This window comes from Saccostrea cucullata, unplaced genomic scaffold (genome assembly GCF_032062105.1).
Source record: "Saccostrea cucullata isolate Sc308-1 unplaced genomic scaffold, CSIRO_AGI_Scuc_v1 ctg1034, whole genome shotgun sequence".
NCBI classification, from domain to species: Eukaryota; Metazoa; Mollusca; class Bivalvia; order Ostreida; family Ostreidae; genus Saccostrea; species Saccostrea cuccullata.
The window spans coordinates 28,055-41,428 of record NW_026932728.1 but is presented as its reverse complement, the minus strand read 5'-3'; the positions used below and the strand labels follow the sequence as shown (position 1 = coordinate 41,428).

The 13,374-nt window shown below is 34.2% G+C and overlaps 1 long non-coding RNA gene across 2 annotated transcripts; it reads right to left on the bottom strand.

Annotated features, from left to right (window-relative positions):
- Positions 1-7,149: 7,149 nt before the first annotated feature.
- Positions 7,150-12,362, bottom strand: LOC134235929 (uncharacterized). Of its 2 annotated transcripts, XR_009985502.1 has the most exons (4): positions 12,150-12,360; positions 11,229-11,294; positions 10,244-10,389; positions 7,150-7,305 (listed from the first exon to the last, which is right to left on the bottom strand). It is a non-coding gene; the product is annotated as an uncharacterized LOC134235929 (long non-coding RNA). The 2 variants fall into 2 exon arrangements; XR_009985501.1 differs by lacking the exon at positions 7,150-7,305 and having other exon boundaries at positions 9,141-10,389; positions 12,150-12,362.
- Positions 12,363-13,374: the final 1,012 nt, after the last annotated feature.

Below are 13,374 nucleotides of genomic sequence, written 5' to 3'. Positions count from 1 at the left end.
ACAGTGGAAACCTTTCACTTCTTCAAGGACTTGAATGTCAGAATCATCTACACAAACCAGATATTGATGAGTGAATATAAACAGCTCAGCAGTGACGAGTGTTACCTTTTTACAAGTTATGAGATCTCCATTGATGCTGATGTAGTATTCACTTGACACTCCTGCATTCCCAGTATAAAACAGGCCAGTATAGTATAGTACTTCTGATGAAGTCATGTGTTATCCATTAAAATTAAGTTAATTAGCTCATTATTAAAGGCTAAAGTTTTTTGGTTCCTTATATAATTTTGCAATATTTTTACCAATACAGGTATTATACTTGGTAACAAATTCTGCTTTTCCTTTTAAGAGTTTGAACAATGAATGATCTTACTCAAGTTTACTCAAGTTGTTCATGGAGCCAAAAATATTGTTTGGTGTTAGTTGCCTATATGATGTTGGTAAAATATTGTCATTATATGGGTACACAAATCGTGTATGATTCAAATTTTCAATTGTTGAATCAAGATATAGTGTACGTGGGACCACATACACATTTATCACATAAACTGTGCAGGTCATAGGCACAGCTTGTATATAGGTAGAATGATTTACATGATTTAATGCTGATATAGTATTGTTGCTAAGGGTGCACACCATAGTTTCAGGTGACCTTTTACTGAGAATTAGTGTAGAAGTGAGGTCCACATACTGTAAAAGCACAAATATTCGTGGGGGATTAAATTTCGTTTATTTCGTTGTTAACAATTATCAACGAAATTAAATCCCACACGAAATTTTATACGAGGGTCATTCAAAAAATACGTAGACAATGCTTCTCATCGTCATATGATTATTACAAGATTATAGATCAACACATTTTCGTAAACATAAACATTTATTTTGTCGAAGTGTGAAGTTTCATTCCATTTGATTAAACAGAACTCACATTAGCCAAAATTAAAAGCAACATGTTTTGTTACCACGGAGCACGGTTAACCAATATTGTAACGTCAAAAACAACGCTGAGAAAGTTTGTCAAAAGTATACACATTTTTGTTATTTCAAACACGGTTTGTTGCGTCTTCTCCATTCAAAACTCTTATCCACAATACTTAACACCTGGTTTGCTAACAATTGTACAAATATAGCTTGAATTAGAATGTTATTGTTTTCAAATTCTTTGATTTACCATGCAACTTTATTATTTCTGCAACATTGAAGCACACATCACGTTCAATGACGTTCCTAACTCTTTTGACAATATTTTTAACTTTAACCTGTTTCTTTCCAGACAATCCATCGTCAGATTCAAAGTCGCTACCACTCAAAAATTGTATTTTCAACTGAATACAAATACACAGATTTTTTTTCATACAGATCCTGATTTATAAGGATTTTTTAAGCTTGTAGAAAAAGTTTCCCGAATGTAAAGTCTAATTTTATTGCTACTTGCTGCTCCGTGACGTCCTCCAACGTCATTGTTTTTTGCCTTTTTAAATCAAGTCAATATGTATTTAGAAGCTGATATCTTTTAAATGGAACGATATATTACATAACCTGATTTAATTTTAATTAATACAGCAATACTTTAATTAAACATGTAAATTTTATTACGTTTCAGCTCCATTTATTAGAGGTATAGCTGTAAATACTATAAAGTGAAAATTAGAAAATTACTCAATTTTGACGGTGCTCCGTGACCCCATTTTTGCTGTTCTAAATCCTTGGTAATTTTAATAAATATGAGGATACATTCCATTTTTTTTACTCAAATTATTTGAATCTGTTGTTAAAATATTTGTACCAAATTTGGATAGAATATGACGTTAAATAAAAAAGTTAGGACAAAAGTCTACGAACTTTTTGAATGACCCTCGTATGACTTCATATTGAGTAGGATTAATTTAAAAATAACGAAATTAAATGCCCACGAAACTATTTTTGATGACAAATCAACGAAATTTTATCCCCACGAAAATTTGTGATTCTACAGTACACTACTTATGTTTACCATGCAAACCCACCACTGATTTACACGTTATGTTGTATTTTATGATTGTGAAGGACCATATTCATATTCATTTCACTGACACATTTGGTTGACTCTTGTAGGAACATATACGCATATTTTGTGGACATGTGCAGAACAATATGCATATGCATTTTGTTGACTTGGACAAGACCATGTGCATATGTATTACCTTTTGACTCATGAAAGATTATATGCACATGCATTTTGTTGATCTGGGCAGAATTATATTCACATGTATTTTGTCGACTCATGCAGAACCATACATAATTATGCCAAATTGACATACATTTTGTTTTGTTGACTTGTACGCAACTATATGCACATGTATTTTGTTGACTTAGTCACTTGTGCAGGACCATATGCATATGTATTTTGTTGACTTAGACACTTGTGCAGGACAATATATGCACATGCAAGTTGTTGACTCATGCAGGTCCCTATGCACACATTTTTTGATGACTTGTGTAGGACCATATACACATGAATTTTGTTGAACTTTGCATGGAAAAATGTGCAGGATCAGATGCACTTGTGTTTGTTGACTTGTGTAGGACCATATGCACATGTATTTTATTAGATTGTGCAGGACCATACGCAGAGTAATGCACTTGTGTTTGTTGATTTGTGTAGGACCATATACACATGTATTTTATTGGATTGTGCAGGACCATATGCACAATAATGCACTTGTGTTTGTTGATTTGTGCAAGACCTGCATGGTAGTATATTATGACATGCAAATTTTGAAGTGCTTTTTTGGTAATATAATGTTATAATAAGAATAATTTATGCTGCATATATGTAGACATATTCTCATGTTGGAATTTACATAACCTGTTATTCCCTGTTGATTTATTGCAGCTGTGCAATACCCAAAGTAAAATAATTATGTCATTCTCTAAGAATTTATCTTGCATGTTCTGATTGTTCAGTTGTAAAGGACATGGCTTAAAATATTGATTTAGATCAGAACACTTGATTAAAAAAATGAATATCATATACTGGATAGTAGTTTACACTTTTATTTTTCCAGAGTTACCTATCCCACCAAATTAGAAACAGACACTATCCACGCTGGGTAACACTTGCAGAAGCTATATAGGCCATGTGGAAACAACAGTCAGAAATCAGATATGCATGCACAGACAACACAACAGTGGACAAACAAGTGCCCATTACCAAGGACATTGCCTCAACATAGCAAAGTATTGTGGCAACAGCCACTTTAAGTTTGGGTGGTGTATTGGTTCATGTTTCTGGGGACTGCTCTGTCAACAAGTCCATTGAGTAAGATAATATCATGATCGAATGGTTTTTCACTTAATTCAATAGTTTCTGTAAAAAATATATATATATATATATCCTAATTTTGAAATAATGATTTTTATACACTTCATGTCTTTTTTCAGTACATGAAGCAAACTTTAGTTAATTCTTCTGAAACAGGGGTTAGAGATATGCAGCAGGGCCTAAAATTTTAAATTCCAATCACTTTAACTCAATTGACGGATGCATTTAAAAAAAAAAAAAAAAAAAAAAAAAAAAAAACCCTAATCTAAAAACTAACCTCATTCAGGATAAAGAGATTCATTTGAATATTTCAAAGCTTTGATCAAGATCTAGTAAACTGAAAGTCATATCAGAGGGATATTTACAAGTTTTATGTCAGATGGTACTAAACTACCTAAAATAAAACTTTCTAGAAATCAAAGAAGACTTAGGGTGATCATAGGATCATTAATATATATATTTTTAGATGGAAAAAGAAAGAAAATGGTAAAATCACAGGTCCTTTAAAAGATACACATTTTGTTGAAATCATATCTCCTATAATAGTTGTTCTACAAAATATGAAACAAAGGGTGAACACAGTTCATGAATCATCTCTATAATCAATCTCTGCAGAGCTCAGTAGTCGTCGAGCGGGACCATACGTTTGACAAATGCAAATTACCGTAGCATAATGTTATCCTAATGAGGATTTACTGTCATGCAGGATAAAATACATGCTTATTAACCCTGCAATTTCTATTGATGATGCTTTTAAACTTATGCATTCGATTGTTGTATGTAATGTTGTTTCACTATACGTGGGACCATACATGTTGAGAAAGTTGCATCACTTGGTATATGGAATATCTCAGTTAACACAGGACCATATGTGTTAAGTTGTTGCATCATGTTGTATATGGAATATTTCTCTAAACACGGGACCATACGTGTTTAGAAAGTAGATGTTTTGTACATGAAATGTTTTACTAAACACAGGACCATATACATGTTTAGTAGGTTACATCATGTTGTAATAGATATTGGCTAAACACAGGACCATATGTATTTGAATAGTTAGATCATCTTGTACATGGAATGTTTCAGTAACACGGGACCATACGTGTTTAGTGGGTCACATGTTGTAAATGGAAGATTTTCTAAACACGGGACCATACGTGTTTAGTGGGTCACATGTTGTAAATTGAAGATGTTCTAAACACGGGACCATACGTGTTTAGTGGGTCACATGTTGTAAATGGAAGATTTTCTAAACACGGGACCATACGTGTTTAGTGGGTCACATGTTGTAAATGGAAGATTTTCTAAACACGGGACCATACGTGTTAAGTGGGTCACATGTTGTAAATGGAATATTTTCTAAACACGGGACCATACGTGTTTAGTGGGTCACATGTTGTAAATGGAAGATTTTCTAAACACGGGACCATACGTGTTTAGTGGGTCACATGTTGTAAATGGAAGATGTTCTAAACACGGGACCATACGTGTTTAGTAGGTCACATGTTGTAAATGGAAGATTTTCTAAACACGGGACCATACGTGTTTAGTGGGTCACATGTTGTAAATGGAAGATTTTCTAAACACGGGACCATACGTGTTTAGTGGGTCACATGTTGTAAATGGAAGATTTTCTAAACACGGGACCATACGTGTTAAGTGGGTCACATGTTGTAAATTGAAGATTTTCTAAACACGGGACCATACGTGTTTAGTGGGTCACTGTTGTAAATGGAAGATTTTCTAAACACGGGACCATACGTGTTTAGTGGGTCACATGTTGTAAATGGAAGATTTTCTAAACACGGGACCATACGTGTTTAGTGGGTCACATGTTGTAATTGGTAGATTTTCTAAACACGGGACCATACGTGTTAAGGAATTTATACCACTTTGTATATGCTATATGTCACTGAGCACGTGGCCATACGTGTTGAGGCAGTTTCATTACTTTAAATATACACAGTATTTATTAATTTATTTGAAATGTCTCTTGCTGACATCAGTTACCAATAGTATGTCAGAGCGTTATACCATATGTATGACATTATCTGTATTGTCAGATTCCGCCAAGCCAAGCCAGAAGTTGTCTGTTGGTTCCTTATACCTATCCTCACAAATTCAAACCCTCAGTTTGGTAATCTGTTTTTCCTCTCGAGTGGTCAGAAGTTGTCTGCAGTTAAGAGGAACATTTTTATAAGTTTGACATCTCGGTTGACTGGTCAGAAGTTGTCTGCAGTCATGTGACACATTTTATGCAGCATGGTGTATGTTTGACACCTTTGTTGACTGCTTCAGAAGTTAACTGTCTGCAGTCACGAGGCATATTTTTAGGTCTAGGCAGCATGGTGTATGTTTAGCAACTTTGTTGACTGAACAAAAGTTGCCTGCAGTTAAGAGGCACTTAAAGGCTGCATGGTGTTTGTTTGATACCTTTGTTGACTGGTTAGAAGTTGTCTGCAGTAAAGAGGCACATTTTGATGCAGAATGGTGTAAGTTTAACAACTCTGTTGACTGCAGCATGGTGTATGTTTGATACCTTTGTTGACTGGTCAGAAGTTGTCTGCAGTCAAGAGGCACATTTTGATGCAGAATGATGTAAGTTTAACAACTTTGTTGACTGGTCAGAAGTTGTCTGCAGTTTACAAGGTCAGTGTCCATGATTATAAATTCCCATTTTGCTGTCTGGTTAATATTTACTACAGACAGGTGTTTTGTACACTTTTTAAAATTATTTGATGTTTTGCCCTTTGTAATGTTTTCACTCAGTCTTATTGGATGTTTCTTTTTCTTGTTCACAATAACTATTGTATTGTCTTTTGAACTGAGTATATGTCAATTTAAAAAAAAGAAGATGTTTAAATGCTTTTGTATTAATCATCCTGTTGAGGAATTTTGCGTCTCCTGCCAAGACGCCTTTGGGTGGGTGGATCCAATCTCTGATTGGATTGTGGCTGTTTGTTATTTTGTTTTCCCACCTTTTTTGATGACAGGCAGCAGTTTAGAGCATTTTGTATATGTCTTCCAAACTTATGATGTTTATAAGGGGGGTCAACTTAAAATGCATGTATATTGTACCTTGTGAAAGATTACAGGGTTGGAATTATTATTCTAGTCTGGTTGACCCCCCTTTTGCCTATGTACATCATGTTACAATGTCATTATGGTGCTGGGGGTCAGATTGTGTAATATTTTGACTAAGATGTGTAATACTCTATATTTGAGTCCTCCTTTTTCTGACCCCCAATTTGTTAAATGTGTTTTACTTTTCCGTCATTTACTTTAATAAATGACATATTTCACTTCAGCATGATGTTATTTGTTTTTGCCTGTTTATCAAAAAACAAGCTCAGTCGTTTGGCAGGAGAACTAAGGAACATAAAATAGTAATTATTGCAAATAATTTCATTTATGCCCATCTTCCTGATACTCGCACTAAAGGTTGCTCTGTTTGATGTAATATTACACTATCTGATACCAACACAACACCGTTTGAAGTTGAAAAAGGTCATTCATTATCAAATGACAATTTTGTAAAACTATTACAAAAATGAAAATGTAGTTTGATAGATTTACATTTATAAACCTTGCAGTGATACCAATATCACTACATGCAACTTCCAAATAGATCAAAACCTTACTGTATAAAATGTTTACATCAAAGGTGGGGTAAGGTAAAAATGCCACTTACTGCCAATGACAGGCAGATCTGAACTGTCATCAGCAGTAATCCCCACCCAACCCTAGTGCGAGTCTAAATCATACTACAATAGAAGTATTCCTAAAAATTCATACAAACTGGATACAAACAATGAAAAATAACACCTTACCAACATACAAAGAAACTATTCAACTCTTGTAAAACAATACCATATTATTAAACATTGTACACAAACTTTGTTAAATGCATAATTACATCAAAACTTTACTACTTCTTGATACAACCAGATGCTCCTGTCATCATGGTTGAAAATGTTTTTTCTAAGCCAATTTCCTCTTTCCTGAAACAGATAATGTGTCAAACTTGTTCACATATTTTGACAATTGTCCAAACCCTCATATTCTCTATTACTGGTCTGATATTTATTTTACAATCAGATGCTCTTGTCACCATGATTGGGTTTAAATTTGTGACACCAGTAATTAAAACACTTGATTGACATCAACCAAATAAATTACTCACTATTTTATAGGAACTCAACTCAAAGTAGATTTGAAATGTCATGAATTATAATCTGACCAGATGCTCTTGTCACCATGATTAGGTATAATTTTGTGACACCAGTAATTAAAAACACTTGATTGCAATCAACCAAACAAGTTAACAAATTACTTACTATTTTATAGGAACTCAACTCAAAGTAGAATTGAAATGTCATGAATTATAATCTGACCAGATGCTCTTGTCACCATGATTGGGTATAATTTTGTGACACCAGTAATTAAAACACTTGATTGCAATCAACCAAACAAGTTAACAAATTACTCACTATTTTATAGGAACTCAACTCAGAGTAGATTTGAAATGTCATGAATTATAATCTGACCAGATGCTCTTGTCACCATGGTCATAACTCATTACCTCAACCTCACCTCGTGAGCGGTCAAAGGTTTACAAAGGGGATTCGAATGTACTTTTTGAAAGCGTCTGATGACCACCGCCCCATTGCTTTAATTTTTTGCTCTAGAAATCCATTGGAAAAAGCCGTTGTGGCTGCTCTGATTCTAAAGCTGTGACCTTTATATCGTTTACAATCTAACCCACACCAATTTAATGACAAACATAACTGATCTGTACAATATTTCCGGTGACCCATCCATGAAAGTAAAAAGAGGACCAGAAGTTGGTTTTCGTAATTGAAAATATGTCTATAGGGCCTGAACAGGACATATTGTGTTATCTTTGCTGTCATTTTCCACATGCAAAGTGGAAGATATCAATTTACCATGTTTGAAAGTTTTCATAGTCAACTCCAACCCTATTGGGCAGTCTGAAGTATTTTCTAAAAAATGTACAGATTGTACTGACAATAAATGACAATTTCTGTCTTTTGAAGCTGTAAATTCTACAATCCTAAGAAAACAGTGAAATGCCACTAAATACACACTTTTCATAAGTACCTGTACAAAATATAAATTTGTTGTATATTGTAAAGAAGCTATCAGCTGTTTAAGAATGATTGGTGTTATAGGTAACCTAGGGTCCACTAAGCTTGTCTTATTCTTGTAACCTTTTAAACATTTTTTCACTAAAAGTTGGGCCTTTCATATTCCTTATCTTATGTTGAATACTTAATGCTGAAACATAGGTTGCCAGTAACAATAAACTATAAACAAAATGATATCTTTGCTTTTGCTGGTACACCTTTCCTTGGCAAAGCAAAATGTTGACACCAAACAATGGTAATATTCAATTGCCCTTTGATAAGTATTATAAGTTGATGATGCTAATGACTGATTTATTAGGTCTGAAGCTATTGATTCTAAACTTTGAGATTGTCCCCGTTGTTATGGCATGCTACAGGGTTGTTGTGGGAAAATATTTGTAGGGACTGTGGAATCTGCTGGCGAGAAAGATGATAAGCTAAAACATTATCTAAACCCGGTACATGTCTTCCTTGAAATAAAATATTGTGTTTTAAATCTTGCACTACTAAACGACAAACAAGAACCATGATTGACTTTTCTTTAGGTTTGTTTGTTGATGATGTGCCCAACAGCATCATTATCCGTGAAAAAAATTTAATAATACATCAATTTTCTAACTGATCTGCCCAAAGCTGAAATGCAAGTACGCTGGGGAATAACTCCTTTTATTGTAATATGATAAGTTTTAGGCCATATACCACTAAAATACTGATTTCGTAAATAACCACAGAAACCAATGTTACTTGCATCCATATACAACTGTAATGAGTCAGAATTGTCCCATTGCTCTGATGAAAACAGCGACTTGCCATGTAAATGCTCCAAAAACAAACCCCAAGCATTTAAATCCGCCCGAGCTTCCTTATTCAATCTCTTATGATGAAAAGGTTGAGTTAACTCAATTGACAGATCAATTAGCCGCCTAGGAAATGGGCGTCCTGGAATGACCACTGAACAGGCGAAGTTTAACAGACCTATTACAGACTGTAACTCTAGTAATGTTATAGATTTTTTAGACTTGTGAATTTATATTAGGTGTCTAGCTTTAGTTAACTTGTCTTGTGGTAAACATGACTCTATCAAAATAGAATCCAACTCAATACCCAAAAATATAAGCGAAGTGCAGGGAAGGACAGTTTTTAACTCCTTAATTGGAATACCAATATCCTTGAAAAAAAACATGAACTAGTCTCCCATGTAAGCCTAACTTGTTTTCACATACCCAATGTACTGCAGTACTGAATTCTTCAAATAACTGACAAGAAAAACTAAGTCACGTAGGGAGAGTTTTGTCAAAATAGTATTCATTGTCTAAAGTAAAACCCAACAATTCCCAATCTGAACAATGTATTGGAATGATTTTAAATGCATTCTGAATATCCAGTTTAAACAACCCACAATTTTTCCCATATGTGCGCATTAAACCTACTGCATCTTCTACCTCCTGATATTGAACAGATTTGAATTTATTATGAACACCAGAAACCCAGAATTTAGACCTACTTTGGATTTACCCAAACTGATAGCCAATGCCTCACTATGGATTTCTGAATTTAATGTTTGCTTTTTGGGCTTGATTTCACACTCCCCTTCTAAGTTTTCACTGATTTCAAAGCCTTTATAATTATTCTTATTTTTGATTCCTAACAAATTTCCAGTCAACAAATTCATTTCCCCAGATTTTGCTTTTTATCTTAGAATCTACACCGAGATCCAATGGCCAAATGATACTGGGATTCTTAACCCCTGCGCTAAGTGATAACTCCTTAGATGCTGTTTGTTAATTAGTACCTGAATTACTTGGTAAAATTGCCATCTTCTAATTGGCTTGAATGATTGTTGCTTGTTGGAGTGTCACTTGCGACTTCCTCTTGTTGTAAATTAACTGGCTTTGTAACCACCCCCATAGTCTGTAGGCCTATTACCGGTACTCATCTCTGTAAATGGATGTTAGCATGTATGCCTAATTCATACAAATCATGTCAAGAATTCAACCTATCTATGACTGATAAAATTATCAGCTATTGATTAATGTGGCAAAATTATTGCTGATTTACTCATCCAAATATTAGCCCAAATCAGGCAATAGGATAAAATTACCCATTAGACCTGACTCTAGGGTAGTTCTTTATACAAATTATTGTTTATATCTTAAAATAATCTGTATAATTACAGTGCACTAGTGAAATATAGCTACACAATGTATCAAGAAACCATTGCAATATCACTAATTAATTCACTATCCCTAGTGAAGCATAGCGATAGAATTATCGCATTATAATTGATAAAATTAACAAGATTCAGCACTAATGAAGACGTGATAAAATTATCACTAACTGCGATAGAATTATCGCATTTATAACTTGATAGAATTATCAAGATTCAGCACTAATCAAGACGTGATAAAATTATCACTAACTGTAAAGCATAGCGATAGAATTATCGCATTTGTAACTTGATAGAATTATCAAGATTCAGCACTATTGACAACGTGATAAAATTATCACCAATTGCGATAGAATTATCGCATTTATAACTTGATAGAATTATCAAGATTCAGCACTGATCAAGACGTGATAAAATTATCACTTATTGTAAAGCATAGCGATAGAATTATCGCATTTGTAACTTGATAAAATTATCAAGATTCAGTAATACATTAAAATACCACTAATTGTTCAGTAATGTGGCAAAATTACCACTCATACTTGAACATGTGGCAAATTATCACAGGCTCTTCTGCAACTCATGCAGTAGAAAAAGTTTCCAGACTTACTGTTCTAAGTAAAAATAAATGCTTGATCACAAGGGTCCCTTGCTGTATTTCCCACTCTTGGACTGGCTCTCCATTTTGTAAGCTGTTCTAAGTCACTAGGGTACTAAGGCTAAGGTACATATACATATATTGCCTGTTTCATAAACTTAAGATGCAAATTAACCATAATTGTTATATGGCTAAATGACATACAAAATATTTATCTAGCTATCACTTGTACTATGTATCACAGCACCCCTGATTGTCCTGTAATATTTCACATTGCTAATATGGTTCATGTGCACACCATCACAAAAGTTTTTCACTACAGAGTTCTTCAAGCCCTTTAACTTCCAGTACACAACCTGCCTTCTGTTTTTAACTTCTTCTTTTAAAAGTTGATTTGCCAAGACTATTAACTTATTATATAAAACAACTCGGCAGTGTCTGGTGGAATATCTTGGTAACAACTGACACACATATATCTTATTTAAATGATACCGGTTTAAAAACAAGTCACATGTCGCCATTATTTTTGACACAATCTCCCTAACCGAGTCCTCATCAGCCTGCGGCTGGTCGATATCGTTTCCCGCAATATGTAAAATTAGCTTCTGTGGTCGGTTCCTTTGAGTCTCCTCTTCTAGCACTCTAATGTCCATAATTCGACCTATTCTGCCCCCACTAATCCCAATGACCGAAATCTCTACATTTTGTACATTAAATATAATTGTTTGAATGTTGTCTCTGATTCCTCGCATAATGATATAAGCGTCGAATGTGTGAGTCACCAAATATTAATACAGACATCTTGATGAAGGAAGAACACAGTACAAAACAATGATCGTTGGGACAACACAGGTTACGAATGATGAAAAATCGGAACGCACGTAGGCCTTCCACGTGTGCCAAGACCGAATTTCAAGTCTCGTCTTTTAACACTTACAAATGTGCTGAATTCCTTGGAAATCCAAAAGATCACACCACGAGAAGTCCATCAAATGTATTAACTGTGCACTGGATATGCTGTAAGCCAACTTGCTTGTTCAAAAATAAAATTGTATTTCCATACAAATATGGCGCTGCCACTGATTGTACTCAATCTGATACTGAGGTTGTTCCAAAAACAAGTACGCACAAAAGTATTAGAGTTATCTCGCTTTTCCCACTTTCAATACACAAGAAATGGGCATAAAATTATTTATGAACATAAATAACATTTATGTGACATGTTCTTGTTTTATTATGTTATTATAAAACAGTGTCTGTATTGGACATAGTTTTATACTAAGTAGCTATTCGGTTCCTTTTTTGAACTAATTTTACCCTTTTCCACTTGATCATTATTGATCCGTTTACCAAACGAGAAAGCATGGTTTATTGAACTGCTGAATTTTTCGAACCCACCATCCACCCCTTCTGCCACCAATGCTTGTAATTTCTTTCAGGTTGATATTTTTGTTGTTATGTTTTACCAATCCTTTTTGATAGTGTTTGAATGGGTTTAAAAGAGATTTATAGTACTTATTTCTACCGCAGGTTCTTACTGAACAAGTAAACTTTTTGTACATTGTAATAAATGGCAAATCCATGTATTAGGTTACTGAGAATGAGTCCGACATTTATTTTGTGTACCTCGCAATTTTGCTTATGTCTGCAGGTTTCCATATGATTTTTCAGCATAAAGCAGTGTGGCTTTTTATATATGGTTTTTCCTCGGCGGTGAGAGAAACATAGTTGTGTTCAATTTAATGCCTGCGCGATTGTATTGTTATTGGCTGTTTGTTATTTTGTTTTCCCACCTTTTTTGATGACAGGCAGCAGTTTAGAGCATTTTGTATATGTCTTCCAAACTTATGATGTTTATAAGGGGGTCAACTTAAAATGCATGTATATTGTACCTTGTGAAAGATTACAGGGTTGGAATTATTATTCTAGTCTGGTTGACCCCCCTTTTGCCTATGTACATCATGTTACAATGTCATTATGGTGCTGGGGGTCAGATTGTGTAATATTTTGACTAAGATGTGTAATACTCTATATTTGAGTCCTCCTTTTTCTGACCCCCAATTTGTTAAATGTGTTTTACTTTTCCGTCATTTACTTTAATAAATGACATATTTCACTTCAGCATGATGTTATTTGTTTTTGCCTGTTTATTAAAAAA